Source organism: Hyaena hyaena, unplaced genomic scaffold (assembly GCF_003009895.1).
Source record: "Hyaena hyaena isolate Hyena2069 unplaced genomic scaffold, ASM300989v1 scaffold_918, whole genome shotgun sequence".
NCBI classification, from domain to species: Eukaryota; Metazoa; Chordata; class Mammalia; order Carnivora; family Hyaenidae; genus Hyaena; species Hyaena hyaena.
In genome coordinates, this window is record NW_024081551.1 from 549,318 (window position 1) to 558,050 (window position 8,733).

The window sequence follows — 8,733 nt, forward strand, 5'->3', positions numbered from 1 at the left end:
CAAATGAATTGCTCCTATAGCACCTTTCTTTCTTTCTTTTTTAGAATATTTACTTTTGAGAGAGAGAGAGAGAGAAACAGGTGTGAGAGGGGGACAGTCAGAGAGAGGGAGACACAGAATTGGAAGCAGGCTCCAGGCTCTGAGCTGTCAGCACAGAGCCCAACACAGGGCTCAAACTCATGGTTGGCGAGATCATAACCTGAGCTGAAGTCGGATGCTTAACTGACTGAGCCACTCAGGTGCCCCTAGAGCACTTCATTTATAACACTTATAGCACTTACCATGGAAAATGGCAATTTACCTATTTACATCTTCACTAGACATGAGTTCCTTGAAGACAAGTACTGCTTTCATGTCATCTCTAGTACTGAGCTTGGCATATTTAATTAACTAATTAGTTAATGAATTCTTCTGGTAGAGTTATCTTCTGTGACTTCATCAAAGATGGAGCCCTTGAGAGCTGCACCCAAGGACTGCTCCTAATAAATTCTTTTTTTTTTTTTTAATGTTTTTTTTAATTTATTTCTAGGAGAGAGAGAGAGAGACAGCGTGAGCAGGGGAGGGTCAGAGAGAGAGGGAGTCACAGACTGAAACAGGCTCCAGGCTCTGAGCTGGCAGTCAGCACAGAGCCCGACGCGGGGCTCGAACCCACGAACCGCGAGATCATGACCTAAGCGAAAGTCGGACGCTTAACCGACTAAGCCACCCAGGCGCCCCTGCTCCTAATAAATTCTAATGATAGTTTTCTGAAAGTTCTCTCTCTCCTTTCCTAAGTCCTTTTGGTTTTGTAAAGGGGGATCAATATTGGAAATGAACACCATGAAAAAGCATAAAAAAACCAAGAAATGATTAATTTCTTGGTTGGAGTTAAATGAGTTAAATCCAAGTGATTTCCAAGGAAATTTGACATTGTAGATATGTGAAAAGTAAAAGAAAATCAAACTGGGATCATACATAAATAGAATTCATGCATTTGAAGGGAAGTTTGGCCAAATCTCTAATGTCACTTTTATATTTGAATGAATAGGAGCTTCAGAGATATAAATTCAAAATATAAAGTAAAAGTTGTACTTTTGGAGTAATAAATTACAAGTAGCATATATAATAACATTTAAAAAGCACCTGCCAGACATCTCACTTTATAAGTCATTATACAAAAGTAACTTGACACATATGAACATTGGAGTTTTATAAAAACTTGGAAATAATGGATGACTAAATATAGGCATTAAACAAATACATTGTTAAGAACAGTATCAAGGGGCGGGGGGAGGGTGGCACCTGGGTGGCCCAGTTGTTTAAGCATCTGACTTCAGACCAGGTCATGATCTCACAGCTTGTGGGTTTGAGTCCTGCATAGGGCTCTGTGCTGACAGCTCAGAGCCTCAAGCCAGCTTCAGATTCTGGGCATCCCTCTCTCTCTGCCCCTCCCCCACTCACACTCTGTCTCTCTCTCTCACTCTCTCTCTTTCAAAAATAAAAATTAAAAAATATTTTTAAAATAATGAATAGTATCATGGGATGTTTTACGAATAACCACATTTCTAGGATGTAGACTAAACCCAATAATGTAGGGTGTAGAAAGCAATATTATATTCTCAAGTCAGTTCTAAAAAGCTCTATGGAAATGTCAGGAGACATACTTAAAATAAGCAAGGACAATAAGGCTGGTAAAGAGAGACTGTTCTAAGTCCTTGGCACTGCTTGGCAAAGGACCCCGGAGGAAGGCTGGGGATGATCCAACAAAGGAAGGAAACTTGAAATAAACAAAGCTTGGCTAAGACCCAGAAGACAATAAGGGTGTGAAGTGTTTTAACTTCCTGATAAAGAGCTTTAGAGCTGGGGGTGGCATTCTCTAGGATGAAGGACAGTCAGTGTCTTCTTAGGATTTAAAATCTTCCAGAAAGAAAACAGGTCTGTCTGGTAAGGTAAGGATTGTCCAGACGTCACTGGAATTGAAGTTTTCAGCATCTAATGATTTCTAAACACAGAATTCTTCGACTCGGTGTCTTTTTAGATTTTGTTACGCAAACCTATTAAAGATACTATCTCAGAATTCCAAAATGGACATATTTGGGGATGCTACGAAGATTGGTGTCATTAGTCGAAAACAACAGCAGTTATTTTTATTACTTGTCATGGCATTTATTCATTTAACATCTTGTATTTTCTAAATGTTTCCTTGTGGTTTTCCATGTCTCCCTAGCTAGATTGCACATTTCTGAAAAGCAGGCTTCCTCTCAGCACCTAACACGGTCCTGAATATTCTCTTACCTACGTGTATTTTATCCATCCTCTTCTCTCTAGCCCCTGACTAGAGGGGGTAATTTTCTCTAATGTAGACCATTGCGACAGCCTTTTTACTGGTCTCTGAAATTTGACCATATACCTAGGAGACATGGAAAGCCAAAAGGAAACATTTAGGTAACACAAGATGGTATACAAAGGTATACCACACAGATAATAAAAACAAATGCTATCTTTTCCCTCTAATTTTAACATTTCCTTTATAGCTCTCCTTCTACCTGGTCACCTAAACTTCTGTATTGTTGGAATTATAAATGCTAAGCTATATTTATTTATAGTTGTACCAACACAGGTAGAGGGCCAGAAGAGCCAATGCTGTTTGTTTTTAAATTAGAGTAGAGCAAATAGAAGTTACGGCAAAAATGTAGTGTTTTAAGACCCGTTGAGTGGCTGGGTAGAAAAAACTACCAGGCTTTATGTATGCCTGACAAAGTGTGATGCAGCCCAATTGGAAGTGTGATATTGCAGAGTAGAAAGAGGTGAAACATTCAGAAAAGTCAGAAAATGAAAGTGGGGAAAAAAGAAGGAATGTGTCTTAGGAAAGTAAGGAGATTTGAGGGAAAAGCGGAAAATGGGGAGGGGGCAGAAAGGGGCAGCCCTCACTGGCACAGTCCCTTGGCAGACAGTCCTGGGACACCATGGAGAGGAATGTGGTAGACTTGATCTAGGGGGGAGCAGCAGCAAAGCACTGAGTGGTCTACGTCCTAGACCAGAAAGATGAGGCTAAAATAAATAGGAATAAAAATTCTCTTTCGCAGGAGAAGGAGATGATGGTGGGAATATCTTACTTTTGTGTACTTGGAGGCCAGGCAAGCCTGAAGAGATACACCTAGTCCAGGTTAGGAAAGGCCACTACTAGACACAAAGAGATTATTTACAGCAGGGCTTCTTAAACTTTAATGTGCTGATGAATCACCTAGGGATCTTGTTTAAATGCAGGCTATAATTCAGTAGGACTGGGGTGGAGCCCAAGAGTTTGCATTTCTAGAAAGCTCCTAGGGAAGCTCTGTTGCTTTGAATAGCAAGGGTTTTACAGTATTAAACATGAGATTCAAAGCATTTTTATTAAATTAAGTAAATAAAGAAATTCATTAGTGTTTCTCAGTGTAGATGTCTTCTGTCGGTTTATCAAAGACTCTAATTGTGAAATTATCCTCTTTTTTTTTTGTTTTGTTTTACCCTTAGTTGTTGGACGTGAAGATGTAGCTAAGGTTGAATGAAAGAGGGAATGCAATGTTCAGTTTAAACCAATAATAACATATTTGAAAGCATAATGGTTGTTAGATGTCCATATTAATAACAAGATATCTCCCTGTGTTGTTCACAGCAACATACCTGCACATGAATGTACCCATAAAAACATTCTGTGATGGTGGAAGTGTTCTACATCTGAACAGTCCAGTATGGTAGTCATTGACTATCCATGGCAGTTGAGTGTTTGAAATGTAGCTGGTATGACTAAGGACTAAGTTTTTAACCTTACTGAATTTCATTAACTTACATTTAAACAGCCACATGTGGCTAGTGGCTACCAGGATCATCAGATATGCTAGCATCACCAAAAAACAATCAGATGTTTTTGCCTCTGGAACTGACAGTATAAGAGAATTTACGTACCTGAGGCCCACACAAGACAGCTGATAACAGCCAAGAGATTTAATCTTCCCTTGTTCTAAAGGTCAGTTCTCCTGCCAAGTCATCATTCACGGTAATGACTTGAATGAAATAGAAAGAATATCCTACCAAGGATCTCATCTTCGGGAAGTTAGATATAATATCACAACACACACATGCACGCATACACGCATACACATGCTCACGTGGGTTTTTAAAGGGACTCTAGGGGCGCCTGGGTGGCTCAGTCGGTTAAGTGTCCGACTTCAGCTCAGGTCATGATCTCACGGTTCGTGGGTTTGAGCCCCGCATCGGGCTCTGTGCTGACCCCTAGCTCAGAGCCTGGAGCCTGTCTTCAGATTCTGTGTCTCCCTCTCTCTCTGACCCTCCCCTGCTCACGCTGTCTCTCTCTCTCTCTCTCTCTCTCACTCTCTCAGAAATAAATAAAAAAATTTTAAGAAGAAAATAAAGGGACTCTAGCCACACTCTTACTAATGTGTGACCTATGGCAAGTCACCTAACCTCTCTGATCTTTCTAGAAGTTGGAATTGATGACAATACCTAGTGGGCAAGGATGTTAGGAAGGTAAGTTCCTAAAGAGCTTTCCAAGTTTTACAGTCCTATACAATGGCCAAGTGTTCCTCACTAAAAGGGAAGTCAAATGACATATTTAAAACAAAATCCAAGGAATCATTTAGACTCTTTTGTTGTATTGAATTTGTTGCATGCATGCAGCCTTGGAAATTTTATGTAACAGATATTTCAATCCTTCATACTTACTGTAATGGGATGTAACCTTCAAGGAACAAGCATGCCAAGTACATTTGGGAGAATGATGATAAGGGAGAAGTGCTTTATTTAGTAGTGTGGGGCCTGGTAAGCATCCTCCCTGCTAAGATTATGCTGAAAATAAAGGAAATCACAGACTGCTCATTTCCCTTGTACTGGTTGTAATCTTGTGGAAACTTCCTGTAAAAGGCAGTTATAGCATTAAAAGTAAACTGATTTCACACTCACCGGATACTACCAGACCAACAATTGCAGTCCTTTGGGAGAAAAATAAAATAGCATACTTATCCTTTATACTTTGTATTAGTTTGGAAGAACATGGAAACCCTAGTGATGGAGAAACAGACTCATGCCAGAGGCAAGGAAACTATTTAGAAACATGGTTACCATTTAGCAATTCCACTGAGAGGCAGAGCTCATTAGCCAAGAGACGGGTTACACTTAAAAAAAAAAAAAAAAAAAAAAAAAAAAAAAAAAAAAAGAAAAGAAAAAAAGGGAGAAAGAAAAGAAAAAAGGAAGAAAAAAACCCCAAAGAGATTGTTCATTAAACAAAGTACAGAATGAAAAAAAGAATCAGTCCCCTTTGCTCCAGGCATATTCTAACTACAGTTTTAAAATGCAAAATTTAAAACACATCTGCTAAGGGGTAATGTTTAGAAATGGAAATGTATGTACTTTATGCACTGTTAGAGCCTCCAATGTTGTGTGATCATCTTCTCTTTTGGCTTTTCAAGTACACAAATATCTGCTGGAAGCTTATTAGTGCAAGGGATGGCTTGTGTGAACAGCTGAACTGCCATCATGTTCAAGGGGCAATAAGAAGCCAGAGGGGACTCTGAATTTCCATCACCGTGCCAGTTAATACAGCTTCATTTTAAAAATATTTTAAAAATATTTATTTATTTTGAGAGAGAGACAGAGAGACAGAGAGATAGAGAGAAGGAGAGAACTGCAGAGAGAGGGAGAGAGACTCCCAAGCAGGCTCCACACTCAGTGTGGGCCTGATGGAGGGCTTGATTGCCTGAACCATGAGATCATGACCTGAGCCCAAATCAAGAGTTGGACACTTAACCAACTGCACCACCCAGGTGCGCCAATATGGCTTCATTTTTATACATACGTGGGCTAGAGTTTTTATTTGAAAAGCCTCCATTACTTAAAACTATTGCTGAAGAGAACACCAAAAATATAGGAAATGCAGCCTCTGCCTTCAGGCTACTTAATATTCAACTGGGAAAGCAAACATAACCTCATAAAAAGTTGGTGAGAGAGAATTATCTATATAAGTGTACAACAGAAAAGGCAAACAGGAAAGAATCTGTGAAGATGAAGTCTAAGTTTATAGGATGATCACTATGGACTGAGTGGTCTGGAATGAGGGAGAAAGCCTTGACCAGAAGCACTACATGCTGTCTGCCGGTGCCTCCACAAGAACAAGCTACCTTAGCTGACCTTGTGAACCTTGGTCTGATACCTACGTAGAACGCAGACCCCATTTGTATCTTCTTCACTGTGATGGTGTCCTTTACTGGCAGTTACTTGTCACCTGTGCTGTTGGTGCATCCATGCTTTCAACAATTAATTATCTATTGCAAGTTTTTAAGTGGCTGTGGCTAATTCCCTAATACTGAGGACAATAGTTATGAGAGGCACCTGTGATCAGCAGTGATGGTGACCCGCCTCTTTCCCACACACGCACCTGAGAAAACACAACCAAGTAAATACAAGCTCCCTCTCCACTGTTAACCCCTGACACGGCTGTGGAATCTGACTAGCGCTCCTCAGTAGCTCTCTGCCAACTGGATGGGGTTGGAATTTGGAATTTAAGGTGACACTGTGATCTGTATTTATCTTCTCACACAGCATTTCAAATCTTATTGGCTCCACCTTCCCCAGAGGAACCAGCTCTTTCGCCTTGACCAGTATCTGTCTTAGCTGAGGATATATGTTGGGCCACCCTTTTTTGTATACTGCTGGAATAGAGGCTCTTAGGTAAGCAATGTGTTTGGAGACAGGATGGCACAAGTAGATGAGAGAAAAGAGAGAGAAGGCTGTGAAGGGCTAAGAAAAACCGAAGAGCTGGCATACTCCTGAAGAAACACGTTTGTTGGTGCCATGACAGATCCGCTGCTCACAATCTTGAGAGTGGGGCGAAGGACTCTGCATTAAAGCAGTTCTGGCAGTGTACTAAAAAGGTTTTATTATAGAAAATGTCCAATGTGTGAAATAATAAAGACAATGTGCTCATCATCATCCCATTACCATTCTCGTTTCGTCTCCATCCCCCTTCTTCTTCCCACTCCTCACCCCACTGACTTATTTTGAAGCAAATCTCAATATCATTTCATCCATAGACGACAGTTCAGTATGTGTTCCTAAAAGAAGACTTAAAAAACCTACAACACGAATACTTTTTAAAAATCCCTTAATATCATCAATCTCCAGTTAGTGTTTGTTTCCCCAGTTATCTCAAATGTAAAAGTATTTGTGTAAGCGCACGGTGATTGATGGCGGGCCCGTGTCCATGGGCCTCTCGGAGTGGAGCCGTGCCAGAGGAAGCACAGCCCCGAACCATTGCTCAGCCTCCTGACCCATGGGCTGTGGGCACTGAGGGGGGTTGGACAGTAGGAAACGAAAAAAAAAAAAAAAAAAAGAAAGAAAAACTATTTGTGTAAATCAGGATTCAAACAAGGTCTTACACATTTCATTTGGTTGTTTTGTCTCTTGTACCGGTTAAGGTACAGGCACGGGGATAGACCAATGAGGCCTTTTGAACTCAGGGTACCTGTGACAGAAAATCAGAGTGGGAAGACCCTGAGCTCTGAATTGCAACACAGGATCATTTCTGATTGTTTCAGAATAGAATTCTCAGAGCCCGGCAGCTCAAGACAATTGTCTAAGAAGCTGGTAAGATCTTCAACAGCTGGGTGAGAGGAGAGGGCTAGAAATGCACCCTCGAAAAGCGAGGGCACAAAAGTGTCCTGAGAGTGGCATGGTGAACATCAAAGGCAAGGAACGGTCTGGTGGCAGTGTCTTGGTCATAGGGTTGGGAGCCACCTAAAAAGCATTAATGTGGGCTGTTGATCATATCTTGCCCCTTTAGGTAAGTAATGTGTACGAAAGTGGCCAGCACAGTTCCCTGCACATGACAGCCAGCATGCTTTTCACTCCTTCCCCCAAAGCCTGTAACTGATATTTTCACTGATACAGTTGAACCTCAACAGATGCAAATTTCCTCAAAAGAAGAGAAGGCTTTTGCAAGTGACCCAACTTTCCTAGTAGTTACTTAATCACAGTGACTTTGAGAGCAATCATTTATTGATGGCTTGCGAAAGGCCAGGCCATGTGTCTAGCAAGAGTGGTACAAAGAAAACTGAGGGTTTTTTGTTGAATGAACAAACAAGGCTACACTTAACCTTCAAAACCACTGCCACCACCTTGTTATAGACTTTATTGTAATCTCCATTTTACCAAATCAGAGTAAGAGTTAGGACTTACTGAGCTCTCATTTTGTTCTAAGTGCTTCATGTATATTACTACCTCATTAATGAGTACAGCAGCTCTATAAATTAGGTACTTTTATCCACATTTTTACCCAGGCACAGAGTGTAGGTAGCTCGTCTGGAACAAACGATAACCGATGGAACTTGATTCAAATCTGAGAAGCCAAAGTGGGTAGCAGTAGCAGGAAGTACCAATACTTCCAGGAACAGGGTCTTCCCAGGAACCAGATAAAAAACACAAGCTCAGGGGTAACAGAGGTAACCTCTGCCTATCACAGATCCCCTCACTTCTTCAGGTCACCAACATTGTCCCATCCTCCCTCTGCGTTAAGGACAATGTTGCTGCCCAGGCAAGAAGCAAGAGTTACACAGAGAAACGTCAGAAATCAACAGGCTGGTGTTTGAGGCCGCCTTCCTGGTTTAGCTCCTTTATTCCACATTTAGCTCCTTTATTCCACCTACTATGTGCAAAATACTGGTAACAGGCGAGTGTACGTGCTTTAGAGAGCAGCAATCCTGA

General features: G+C 41.1%; 1 non-coding gene across 1 annotated transcript; it reads left to right on the forward strand.

Annotated features, from left to right (window-relative positions):
* The first annotated feature begins 7,205 nt into the window (after positions 1-7,205).
* LOC120222866 lies at positions 7,206-7,337 on the forward strand. Its single transcript, XR_005526131.1, has one exon. It is a non-coding gene; the product is annotated as a small nucleolar RNA SNORA42/SNORA80 family (small nucleolar RNA).
* The last annotated feature ends 1,396 nt before the right edge of the window (positions 7,338-8,733 follow it).